This window comes from Papio anubis, chromosome 7 (assembly GCF_008728515.1).
Source record: "Papio anubis isolate 15944 chromosome 7, Panubis1.0, whole genome shotgun sequence".
NCBI classification, from domain to species: domain Eukaryota; kingdom Metazoa; phylum Chordata; class Mammalia; order Primates; family Cercopithecidae; genus Papio; species Papio anubis.
The window spans coordinates 41,085,451-41,097,809 of record NC_044982.1 but is presented as its reverse complement, the minus strand read 5'-3'; the positions used below and the strand labels follow the sequence as shown (position 1 = coordinate 41,097,809).

Sequence of the window (12,359 nt, the reverse complement as noted above, 5' to 3'; positions counted from 1 at the left end):
CCAGCATACATCACTTGAAAATAGGACATTCTTTTGTAACCAGGATATCATCATCACAACTAAGAAAAGTAATAATTTCCTAATATCATTGAATAGTAATTCAGATTTCTTTAGTTATCCCTGAACATCTTTTTATATATATTTATTTATTTATATTTTTTGAGACAGGGTCTTGCTCTGTTGCCCAGGCTAAAGTGCAGTGGCATGATCTTGGCTCGCCACAACCTCTGCTTCCCAGGTTCAAGTGATTCTCCTGCCTCAGCCTCCCGAGTAGCTAGGATTATAGGCATGTGCCATCACGCCCGGCTAAGTTTTATATTTTTAGTAGAGACAGGATTTTGCAATGTCAGCCAGGCGGGTCTCAAACTCCTGACCTCAGGTGATCCATCTGTCTTGGCCTTTCAAAGTGTGGGGATTACAGGCGTGAGCCACCCAGCCTCCCTGAACATCTTTTAAATGTGTATTTTTCAAACAGTATCTGATCAAGTCTCATACATTGCATTTGGTCGTTAAGGATCTTCAGTTTATTGTGCTCTGGAGAAGTCACCCTAATTTTTGTAACTCATGAGATTTATTTTCCGAAGAGACCAGGCTGATTGTTTCATATAATGTCACACATTCTTGATTTATTTTCTTGTGGTTTTTCTGTTTCTTATATACTTGTAGATGGAAGGTAGGCTTGCTTCATTTGCATTAAACAGTTTTGGGCAAGACACTTTGTAGATGATACTGTGGTATTACAAAGCACATAAAGTCATTTCTCCACTGGTGGGGATGTTAAGTTTGATAATTTGGTTACTATGGTGACCCACTAGCTCTCTCCATTGTAAAGGAACATTTATCTCTGCAATTTAGCAAGTAAAATTATGGGAGGCTACTTTGACAATCTCCTAAAAGTCTGTTCCCTAACTATCCTTTATGTAATGTTTTGAACATTCATTGATGATACTTGCTTGAATTAATTAATTGGGAGTTACAAAATGATGATTTTAAAAATTGTAATATTTTTTTCAGTATTTATTATTCTTCTATAATAAGTAGCTTTTCCTTGTCAATTGAGAGTATATTACAGCTCCTTCTAAAAAGCCAGGATAAATGCTTAATACAGTAGTCTCTTGTGCAGTTTTGCTTTCCATGGTTTTAGTTACCTGTGATCAGCTGAAGTCTGAAAATATGACATGGAAACTTTCAGAAATAAACCATTCATACATTTTAAATTTAAATTTCACTGTATTCTGAGTAGCATGATGAAATTTCGTGCCGCCCTGCCCAGGACTGAATTATCCCTTTGTCTGTTGTATGCATATTATACAGTGTGTATATATAGAAAAAAACATGGTGGGCTGGGTGTGGTGGCTCATGCCTATAATCCCAGCACTTTGGGAGGCCGAGGCAAGTGGATCACCTGACATCAGGAGTGCGAGACCAGCCTGGCTAACATGGTGAAACCGCGTTTCTACTAAAAATACAAAAATTATTCAGGCGTGGTGGCGTACTCCTGTAATCCCAGCTACTCAGGAGGCTGAGGCAGGAGAATCGCTTGAACCCGGGTGGCAGAGGTTGCAGTGAGCCAAGATCGCACCATTGCACTCCAGTCTGGGCAACAAGAGCGAAACTCCGTCTCAAAAAAACAAAACGAAACGAAACATGGTGTATAGAGTTTGGAAGTATCTGCAGTTTTGGGCATTCACTGGGGGTCTTGGACCCCTATGAATAAGGGGGAACTACTATATTGCCAGATTTTATTATATTATAATATTATTAGCTGATATTTTGTTAAAGTATTTTTGTATGTTTGTTCATGGAAGATATTGGTCTGTAATTGTATTAGTCTTCCATAACAAAATACAACAGATTGGATGATATTAAACAACAGAAATTTATTTTCTTGCAGTTCTGGATGCATTGCATTGTGTGTATATTCATAGGTAGTTTGTGTTATTTCTACTTTTGAACTTATTGAGATTTATGACCATATATATGGCCAATTTTTGTGAATTAGCCTGTGTCTACTTGAAATGGGGTTGTATTCTCTATCAGAGTATAAAACTCAATATAATAAATACAATATAGTAAAATCTACCTTATTGATTGTGTTACTTAGGTCGTCTATTGCTTTACCTGCTATTATTCTGTTTCCATTAATTTCTCCATGCATCTACTATAGATTTTTGCTTTGCAAGGTTGTGACCATGCTCTTTGGTTAATAGATATTCATAACTGATTTTTCTTTTTCATTGTTAATTTGGCCTTCAGCATAAAGAAGTGTCCTCCTTTGTCTTGTTAGATGCTTTTTGGCCTGAATTTTACATTGTGAGGTATTAAGATCATAACCCGTGTTTTCTTTTTGATTGTATTTTCCTGTTTTCTTTTTTTTTTTTTGAGACGGATTGTTGTGTCTCCCACGGCTAAGTGCAATGTCGCGATCTTGGCTCACTGCAACCTCCGCCTCCCAGGTTCAAGTGATTCTCCTGCCTCAGTCTTCCGGGTAGCTGGGGTTACAGGCACCCACCACCACACCCAGTTAATTTTTGTATTTTTGGTAGAGACAGGGTTTCACCGTGTTGGCCAGGATGGTCTCAAACTCCTGACCTCAAGTGATCTGCCCGCCTTGGCCCCCAAAATGTTGCAATTACAGGCGTGAACCACTGTACCTGGCCATATTTGCCTGTTATACCTTTGTTCCTCTTTTTTCCCTTTTATATTTCTTAATTACTTTGTTTTAGGTGTATGCCCTTGTATATAGCGTACTATTGGTTTTACTTTCTGAGCCAATCTGAAAATCTTGTTTCAATAGAAGAGTTAAGCTCTTTGAATTTATTATTGACATTGATATGCTTAATCTTACTTCAGATAATTATTATATCTTCTGCATATATTCTATTTATGTATCTTTCATTATGTTGTATGTTCTCATCTTTTTTAAAAAAAGTTTTGCTTTTTGTTTTGGAATTTTTTTTTTTTTTTTTGTGGGGAGACAGAGTCTTGCTCTGTTGCCCAGGCTGGAGTGCAGTGGTGCAATTTTGGCTCACTGCGGGGCTGAAATCTTGGCTCATTGCAGCCTTAACCTCACAGGCTCAAGCAGTCCTCCCACCTCAGCCTTCTGAGTAGTTGGGACCACAGATATGTGCCACCATGACCGGCTGATTTTTAAATTTTTGTCGATATAGAGTCTCCCTGCGTGGCCCAGGCTGGTCTCAAACTCCTGGGCTCCAGCAGTCCTCCTGCCTTGGCCTCTCTAAAGTGCTGGGATTGCAGTTGTGAACACCACTGCACCTGGCTGGAAGTTATTTTTGGATGTTTAGTATATTTATTTGAATAAATTATGGAGTTTAATGAATAATAACATTGTTTTGTTAATTGTGACAAATGTACCAGGGCAGTGTGAGGTTTTAACAATAGGGGAATCTGGGTACACGGTGTATAGAAACTGTCTGTACCATTTGCAACTTTTCTGTTAATCTGAAACCATTTTTAAATTAAGAAAAATATTAAATATAAAGTGCTGTAGGTGTCCTGGACCGGTGTTAGAAAGTAAATTTTGCACTGAGCATGGTGGTTCTTGCCTGTAATCCCAGCACTTTGGGAGGCCAAGGTGGGTGGATCACTTGAGGTCAGGAGTTCAAGACCAGCCTGACCAACATGGTGAAATCTGGTCTCTACTAAAAATACCAAAAAATTAGCCAGGCATGGTGGTGCATGCCTGTAATCCTAGCTACTTGGGAGGCTGAGGCAGAAGAGTCACTTGCTCCTGAGAGGCAGAGGTTGCAGAGAGCTGATGTCCCACACTGCACTACAGCCTGGGTGACAGTGAAGGAGACTCTGTCTCAAAAAAAAAAAAAAAAAAAAAAAAACCAAAAGAAAGTAAATTTTGTTTGAGTTTGTTGGTGAATATAAGCTGTATTTTTTAGTTTCCAGTAAATCAAGGTGCAGTGTAATCGTTGTACATTTTATGTTGACGCATTATAGGAAAATACCTTTATTTTATAATAATGAAGGAAAAGGACTTTTGGATTGGAAAGGAATGTTTTGACAAAGATTATATAAAATATTTTCTTCTAAAAATTCTTTTTCTTCAACCAGACAAGATACCATTTTTTCAATGCTAGGTAAGATACCACTTTTTCAAATGGTATCTTGTCTGATTGAATTATTAGAATGTTTTTGGCATATTTAGTAACAAGTGGTAAAGGTTGATTGAAATACAAGCTGAAAAATTCTAATGGCCCCTGGAAGGTGGCAGTGTAGGCTTCTCATCTCAGAAATTTAGATCTGGAGGAGACCTTTAAAATTTATTCCAGTTCCTTCATTATAGGAGAATATCTAGAAGTCTAGGGACATGATATGTTATTTCCGAGATCACATAGTAAATTACTGTTTAGAGCTGGGACTAGTACTAAGCCTCTTCCATTTCTGTTTCAGGATTGGTTTCTCAATGCCAGAATGTGTTCTTGAAAGGCACGATAACCAGATTCTGGGCTCCTCATATCCTACCTAAATTAGTGCAACTAAGGCAGTGTGACATATTTATATTGGTGTTTTTATAAAGGCACAGAAACAGATATGATTTATTCAGTATCACAGGGATAGTATTAGGTCATAAGACCCCTGACCTGTTGATTCTACCTCTTTATCTTACCCACTAAGAAATAGCTTAGAGATAGTAGCTAAAAAAATCCAATGGTTATGAACTATAGATTGGGAGCTGGAAGTGCAGCTGGTACTAGAAACCATAAAAACACCAGATGATGTTTGTGGTGTGGTGAAGAGTGCTGGGATGATGTGGGTAGAGGGTGATGAAAGCTTTGGTCATGAGTTAAGTGGGTCTAGAACCTATAGAATGGGGGGTGGAATAAAGGAGGCAATGGAGCAACCATCAAACTCATGCTTATCAGAAGGATCATTTGTTCTGTTCTCATTCCCTATAGCATATCACTACTTGCCAGCTAAGATTTAGAATAATCATAGACAATAATGAAATAAAATACGTCTGATATCCGCACAATATTTCAAGCACAATACTCTCATAAATATTGTACTATTTGATCCTTGCAATATCCTTGTGAGATAGGTAGAAGGGATATTGGTGAGTAGAAAATACTAAATATAATATGTGTTAATGTAGTGTGCTAGAAACCACTAAGGGATATAAGGGTGAATAGATATAGGCTCTGTTCTCATGGTGTGCCCAATCTTTTGGGGATGGGGTGGGAAAAACAACCAGTTACAATGTATAGGAAGTTGAAAAGGATTTATAAATTCAAACTGTGTCCCATGGGAATTTAGAAAGAGTGATGGTATTGTAACAGAAATTTTGGTATTTTACCTTCTTAATTCAGACTAACTGAAAGGATAATGACTATAAAAGCATCTTGATTGTAATATATACTGATACAATTTTCCTTTATAATTTTCAGATTATTTTTTATTTTAGGTGATTTTACACAGCTATTTATATGAATAAATTTATGAATTAAGGATGACAGAAATCACTTAAATTGTTTTAGTGATTTTTGGCATATTAGCCTGGTTTGAGAAGGAGGAAGAAAACAAGGTAATTGATTTTGTAATGTCAAATAGAACTTACAAATTTAGGACAGATTTACCTAGACCATTATGAATAAATAAATAGACCCTTTTAATTGGTAAGAAACTAGACAAAATTTAACATAGTTGATTTCGTACTAGTTTATGTTGATGATGTAGACAACTTCACCAAAGGAGGGGGAGTAGTGAATAAATTAGTTATAACTTATTTTACTGTAAAGTAATGTTAATTGTCAGAATAATTATGGGAAACATTTGCTTACCAATAAATATGAGTTTGACAGTCTTACAATGATGAATTCATTTTTGTTGAAATAGTGGACAAAACAGACTTTTTTGTTTTTTTCACTTATTCCTAGAATCCATTTTAGTCTCTAGTTTTTGTTAGTATTTATCACCTACCTTAACTATTTTTCTTTTTGCCAAAATAGAAAGAATGCAGCTTCTGTTGATATACTGGAGTCACTTAGAATATCAACACTACAGAGAAAGAAGGAAAGGAAGCAATATACCATTGTCAGTGTGCTTTTCTCCTCTGAGGCTTTCATCCTTCTTGTGTTTTCTCTCTTAACATTGGCCCATAGCTAGAAGACATTGAGGTCCTGCCTTACTGTTTTTTTACCTTAGCCGTGAGCAGCATACCCCATACTATGGTGAGCAGCCTCTTCCAGGCTGTCCCCACCCCTACCTTACCCTATTTCACGTGGAAAGCTCACTTTCTTGGTTGAAGCATCTCCCTGTTTGAAGTCCAGCTTTGGGGAAACCTAGAATGACCTTAGGACAATCAGTGTTACGAGATTCAGTAGTGCCTGAGTCATACTTAGCTTTTTAAACATGTTTATAGCTTTCACTTTTTATGGGTAAATAGCCCTTTTATTATCAACACAGTACTTTCCTCTTTTTCTTAAAAGTGACCAATTTCACCACTGATGAAAGTTTGTTTTTGTCATCTGTTAAAAATGTTTTCCCATGACTTTGGTTTTCTTCTTCATTTCATATGTGATTTTATGTGTATTTGTATGCATGTGTGTGTGGTTTCCTTTTTTAGAACAAGATGTATTTCTTTAAAGATGAGACTCAATGGGCCATTTACTGTTTTTCTTCACCTAGGGTATGTTCAGTTTAGCTCACAGTCTTCTTTCTTCCTAACAGTGTGGGTAAAAATGACTGACTCTGTTCAACATTACAGATTGAAAATAAAATCTGTGATTCCTAGCCTCTTTTTTTGTACTTCTTTATTTTAAAATCTAACAGATCTTTCCTTCTCTATACTTTCTTTTTTCCATCATGGAGATAACATGTTTATTTAGTTCTATAGGTATTCTATTTCTCCTGAAGACTTCTACTTACCGTTTTGCTTCTCTTCCTTTATTATGTTCATGTACAATCTACAGCAAATCTTGTAATGTTCGAATGAATTCTAGTGCCACTAATGATAAGCAAGTATAGCATTTCTTCTTAAGTGAATAATTTCTTCCATATATTTGACATGGATATGTTATTATGTGCTGCACTCTTGGTTGTATCTTTTCGGGTATATTTATTTTTTCTCAGAGAAATCTTTCAGTTTGTATCTTTTCTAAAATGGGATTTTTCTTACATTGGGTTTTTATTGCTGATTGCTGGATATTGTTTATTCTTTGGATGCTGTTGATATTCAGCTATCATGAAAGTAAACTTTCTTGGTTGATCATTTTTTTCTATTACATAATGAAGCAGGATATTTCCCTGACTCCTTTGTGGGACTCGCAACAGGGGTGCCTCGTTTACCCAGCCCACCAGTTTTTGTTTTGTTTTGTTTTTGTTTTTTTTTTTTGAGACAAAGTCTCACTCTGTTGCCCAGACTGGAGTGCAGTGGTGCTCACTGCAAGCCCCGCCTCCTGGGTTCATGCCATTCTCCTGCCTCAGCCTCCCGGGTAGCTGGGACTACAGGGGCCTGCCACCACGCCCAGCTAATATTTTGTATTTTTAGTAGAGACGGGATTTCACCATGTTAGTCAGAATGGTCTTGATGATCTGACTTCGTGATCCACCCACCTCGGCCTCCCGAAGTGCTGGGATTACAGGCGTGAGCCACCGTGCCGGGCCTCAGCCCACCACTCTTAACTCTGTGGAAGGGAGTGCGCAAGTGAACGGGTGTGGGAATTGGGGTGAATGAGTGCTGGAACCAGCCGGCCACTTTGGCGTCAGAGGGCTCAACCTCCACTCACTCGAACCCACTGCATTCTACCCCTTGCAGGAGGGAGTGTGCATATCAGTGGGTGCCAGAACCGGCCAGATGCTTTAGCCACAGCAGGAGTGAACTCTGTGCAGGCCCCACAGCAGTGTCCAGAAGTGGGTAACTGTGACTATTGAAGCCCCAGAGGGTGTGTTACAGTGCTCTTTTAGCTCTGCTGTCCGTGGACAGCTTAAGTGTTAACAGCTTAGTGGACCCTTTGCCTTTTTGTGTGAGGTGGCTGCCCTTTGCCAGTGAGGGCAAAGGGCCAGTGTGAAAGCCTTTTGTATCCACACTTTTGTGGCTCCTGAGCTCTTGTCTGGTGCCCAGGAAAAATGGGGTTGCATGAATGAATTGAAAGATGGTAAATGCAGGGGATTTTATTGCAAATGAAAGTGGCTCTCAGCGGAAATGGAAGAAAGGGGACAGGGTGGGTAGGTAATCTTCCCCTGGGAAGTTCAACCACCTCTGGCCAGATTCTTCTGTTTAGTAATGCCATCAAGCTGTCCTTCTGAAGTCAAGCCGCCTCTCTCTGATGTCCAGCTGTGGTCTTGTCTACCAGCTGAGTCTGGAGCTTTCATAGGCACAGGATGGGATGGGGCAGGGCTGTGGGTGGCTTAGGAAAAGGCAACATTTGAGCCGGAAAACAGGGATATAAATTCTCACTTTAGGCCACGGTTTTAGACTTTTTGGCTTGAGGGTGAGGTTTTACTGGGGACCTGCCATTTTCTACCTAGAATTTCTCTGTCCCCCATTCCTGTCAATAATATGCATTTCTTAAATACTTTGTTTCCCCTGTGGTAATACTTTGTTTTCATATGAGTTCCTTCTGATTCTTAGATCCTATTTATGCTTCTTCACTTTAGGATAACGTATTGACATATAAGTGGTATTTATTGAATACATCTAATATTTAGGAAATTTCAGCATTTAGTGCTGTCACAAAGTTAATTTAGTTCATAGTCCCCCTTTAAAAATGCAGTGTTTCCAGATAAGATGGACTAACAGGGATGGTCTTTGCACCTAAGACAACTAAAGAATGGTACAAAATAATGAAACAACAGTTCTCAAGACATTTGCCATCAAGCAGCAAAAGACATTGATCCCCAAGGGATGGGAAACAAATTAGGCGAGATCATGCAGTTGCTCTAGCTCCCACCTAGAGAGAGTTTGTAGGGGTGGAACAAAGCAGTGGAACCTAGAAGGAGCCTAGAGATTTCTCTGTATTGAAGAGGTGGAGCTAGCTGGGAGATTGGGGGGCCAAGGCAGCTAGAGTTCACAAGGTAGAGTACGAGAGAGGAGAAAGCTGCAAGAGACAGAACTTCACAGATCTGTAGAAATTCCTTTCAAGAATTCAGTTGACTAGTGATCAATATATGCCTGTAAGGAAACTACAGGAAGCTGCGGAAGAACCACCGAAAATGAATTGAAGGGAATAATACAATACTCAGCTCACACATGGCTAGGAATAGGGCCTGAATCCATCAGACAAAAAAACTTCATAATTCAACAGGTGTGTCAGGTAGAGGACCTCCAGTCTTCTACTTTTTATTTCTAGATGTTCAACTTGGGTCTTTTTTGTTCTGTGTCTTTACTTAATATACTTCACCTTTCTTCTGGCTTTTAGTACACATGGAACAGATATATAATAACTTTTAATGTCCTAGTCTCCTAATTCTACCAACCCTGTCATTTCTGGGTTGGTTTTGATTGATTGATTGATAACTCTCCTTCTGGCTATATTTTCTTGCCTTAATTTTTTTAACCTACTTGTTAATTAATTGATGCGTATCAGGCATGTAAAATAAAACATTGTAAGTTGTACCTTGTTGGGTGCTGGACATTTTTATATTCCTATATTCTTTATTTTTATTTTTATTTTTTTATTAAGAGATGGGGTCTTGCTCTGTTGCCTGGGCAATAGTGTAGTGCAGTAGCATGATCATAGCCCATGGCAGTATTCAACTCTTGGGCTCAAGTGATCCTCCTATTGCAGCCTCCAGAGTAGCTGGGACTGCAGGTGCGTACCACCAGCCCCGGTGCCTGTAGATATTTTTTGAACTTTTTCCTGGTCTGTATTGAAGTTCTTTGAAAGTGTTTTTTAACTTTTAGGTATTGCTTTTAATCTTTGTTAAGTGTAACCACTTAATTTTCCTGACTACTAGGCAAAACCTTTCTGAATAGTTTATGCTTCATGAATTATGAGACTTTTCCATTCTGGCTGTTGGTTACAGATGTTAAACTGAGGATCATATTGTCCATTCAAGACTTGTTTTTAAGCTCTGTTGGGATCATTACAGAGTAATCTTTATTCTAGGACAAATTTAGCCCTCCTGAGGTCTGTACCTATTGCCTAGAGTGTAAAGAGATGCCTCTACTGTGGCTGGATGGAACTCAGATGTCTCCGAGCTCAGTGTCAACCCGGAGTTGTTCATATTTTACCTCCTGGCAGATGTTTTTGTCTGACTTTATGGAATTTCACCCTAAGCATGTGTAGATTAGTATTTAGTTGACGACTCAAGTAGACCCCAATGTACGTATCTATAGCTTTTTTCTGCTTAAGTTTCTCCTTTCTGGTATATTATTCTAGTAATTCTTGCCACCTCCACTGTTCCAAACTCCGTTCTTTTCAAGTTAGCAGAACTGCTGTATTCTGCTTTGAATTTCCGTGTTGGCAAGGGTATCTAGAACATGTCTCTAGGCAGAAAGCCAGTGTGGTCATAGGCCTTATGTAGTTTGTTTTCTTGTTTCAGGGAACACAGATCTATACTAATTGTTGTTCACTGTCTGGAAACGGTCATGTATTTTTGTGTGGTTTTGCAGTTGCTTACCATCTGAGGGTAAATCTGTTACCAGTTATTCCATAATGGCTGGAGGCATACATTTCATACTATTGGATTATTGTGGAGTTTGGCAAAGACTTTTGGGTGAAGTTACAGGAAAGAATTACAGTAAACCTTTGCTGATTTTAGACTTAATGACTATTTGGTAATTGTATGTTTATGGGCTTTGGGAGTAGTTGACTATGTTTTCTTCAAATAGATCTATGAGGTAATGTAAATAATAAAGCATTATTATTCTTGGTTTTTTGCACTCCAAGGTGGCTCATGTTTGCAATTCCAGCATTTTGGGAGGCTGAGGCAGGAGGATTACTTGAGCCCGGGAGTTTGATACCAGCCTGGGCAACATAGAAAGACCCAGTCTCTACAATAAAGTAAAACAAAATAAATTTTAAAATCTTTAAAAAAAGAAAATAGTTGTATTACCTTCGTGGTGGGAGGAGTTTAAGTTGGTGATATTGCTTTTATATTAGTTGTAATTGCCTAAAATTGTTTTCAGTAGACTTTGATGTCATTGGAGAAAAACTACTTCTCACAATTAATAATGTCAATCAGAGAAAAATCTCATGTTGTTGACGTAAGAGTAAAGCGACTGGCAGAAAGACACATTTCTATAGAATGTATTGTGTCTTTGTACTGTTCTTGGGTTTTTGTACTTGGTGACCTGCACATACTACACACTCAGTGAACATTTGATGTGTGAATCTTTATTAAGGCCATTTCACTTTTCAGTTAATCATACTGATTACTGTGTGCCAAACATGATACTGGATGAGGGAGAGGCAGCAACAAATGAAGTAGGAGAAGGGTCCCTGATCAAAAGACTGCATGAGATGGTGCATGTATAAGGTAGCAAAATATTCTAGCGAAGATTAATGGAGTATAGAATGATTATGTCAGCTGTTAGGCAGGGAGATATAGAGGGGATGGATTTTGAGAAAGCTGATGGATATGCATTGATTGATAAAGGAGAAAAAAATCCCTGTTTTTTAAAAAAATGAATGGTGTATTGTGGGGCGACAGCTGAGAATAAACAGATTGTTCTATGGAAAGAAAGAAAATTAAATTGGCTTTAGTGGAAGTTTGTGTAGAAGATAGTGAGAAACTAGGTTACAGAGCTAATCGAGGTGTCATACAAAATCGAGGAGAAATACAAAAGATTTTGAGCTTTGGTCTGAAAAGAGGTATACTTCTGAATGCCTTTTATGTTAAAAGATAGACAAAGTTAAAGAATTTTATATTCACAAAGCAAATTATATGAGTGCTAACTTATTTTAAGTTGAACTATGGAGCAAATTAAGCCACTGAGTGTTACTGAGTTTGGGTATAATTTGCAAAATGAAAACCCATTTTTTGTTGACATTTGGAAAGGGCTACTTACAGAATAAGTCAATGTACAAAATAAGTGAATTTGCATGTTATTGTTTCCGGAATTGGTGAGTTCTTGGTCTCACTGACTTCAGGAATGAAGCCGTGGATCCTCGCGGTGTTACAGTTCTTGAAGATGGTGTGTCCGGAGTTTGTTCCTCCAGATGTTTAGATGTGTCTGGACCTTCTTGTGGTGGGTTCGTGGTCTCACTGTCAGGAGTGAAGCTGCAGACCTTCGTGGTGAGTGTTACAGCTCTTAAAGGCAGCGCATCTGGAGTTGTTCATTCTTCCCAGTGGGTTTGTGGTCTCGTTGGCTTCAGGAGTGAAGCTGCAGACCTTCGTGGAGAGTGTTACAGCTCGTAAAGGCAGCGTAGACCCAAAGAGTGAGC

The 12,359-nt window shown here is 38.5% G+C and overlaps 1 protein-coding gene across 8 annotated transcripts in view; it reads left to right on the top strand.

The window, feature by feature from the left end:
• FUT8 (fucosyltransferase 8) overlaps positions 1-12,359 on the top strand; it is a 344,473-nt gene that overhangs the window by 47,349 nt on the left and 284,765 nt on the right. Inside the window, exons 1-2 of one of the 8 annotated variants that reach the window (XM_031668044.1) lie at positions 3,900-5,554; positions 12,066-12,210. The exons of 6 other annotated variants lie outside the window; for them this stretch is intronic. The gene's annotated coding sequence lies outside the window, so the exon portion shown is untranslated. Of the gene's footprint in view, positions 1-3,899; positions 5,555-12,065; positions 12,211-12,359 lie in introns of those variants that run through there. One more of the 8 variants, XM_017961256.3, reaches the window with a different exon arrangement.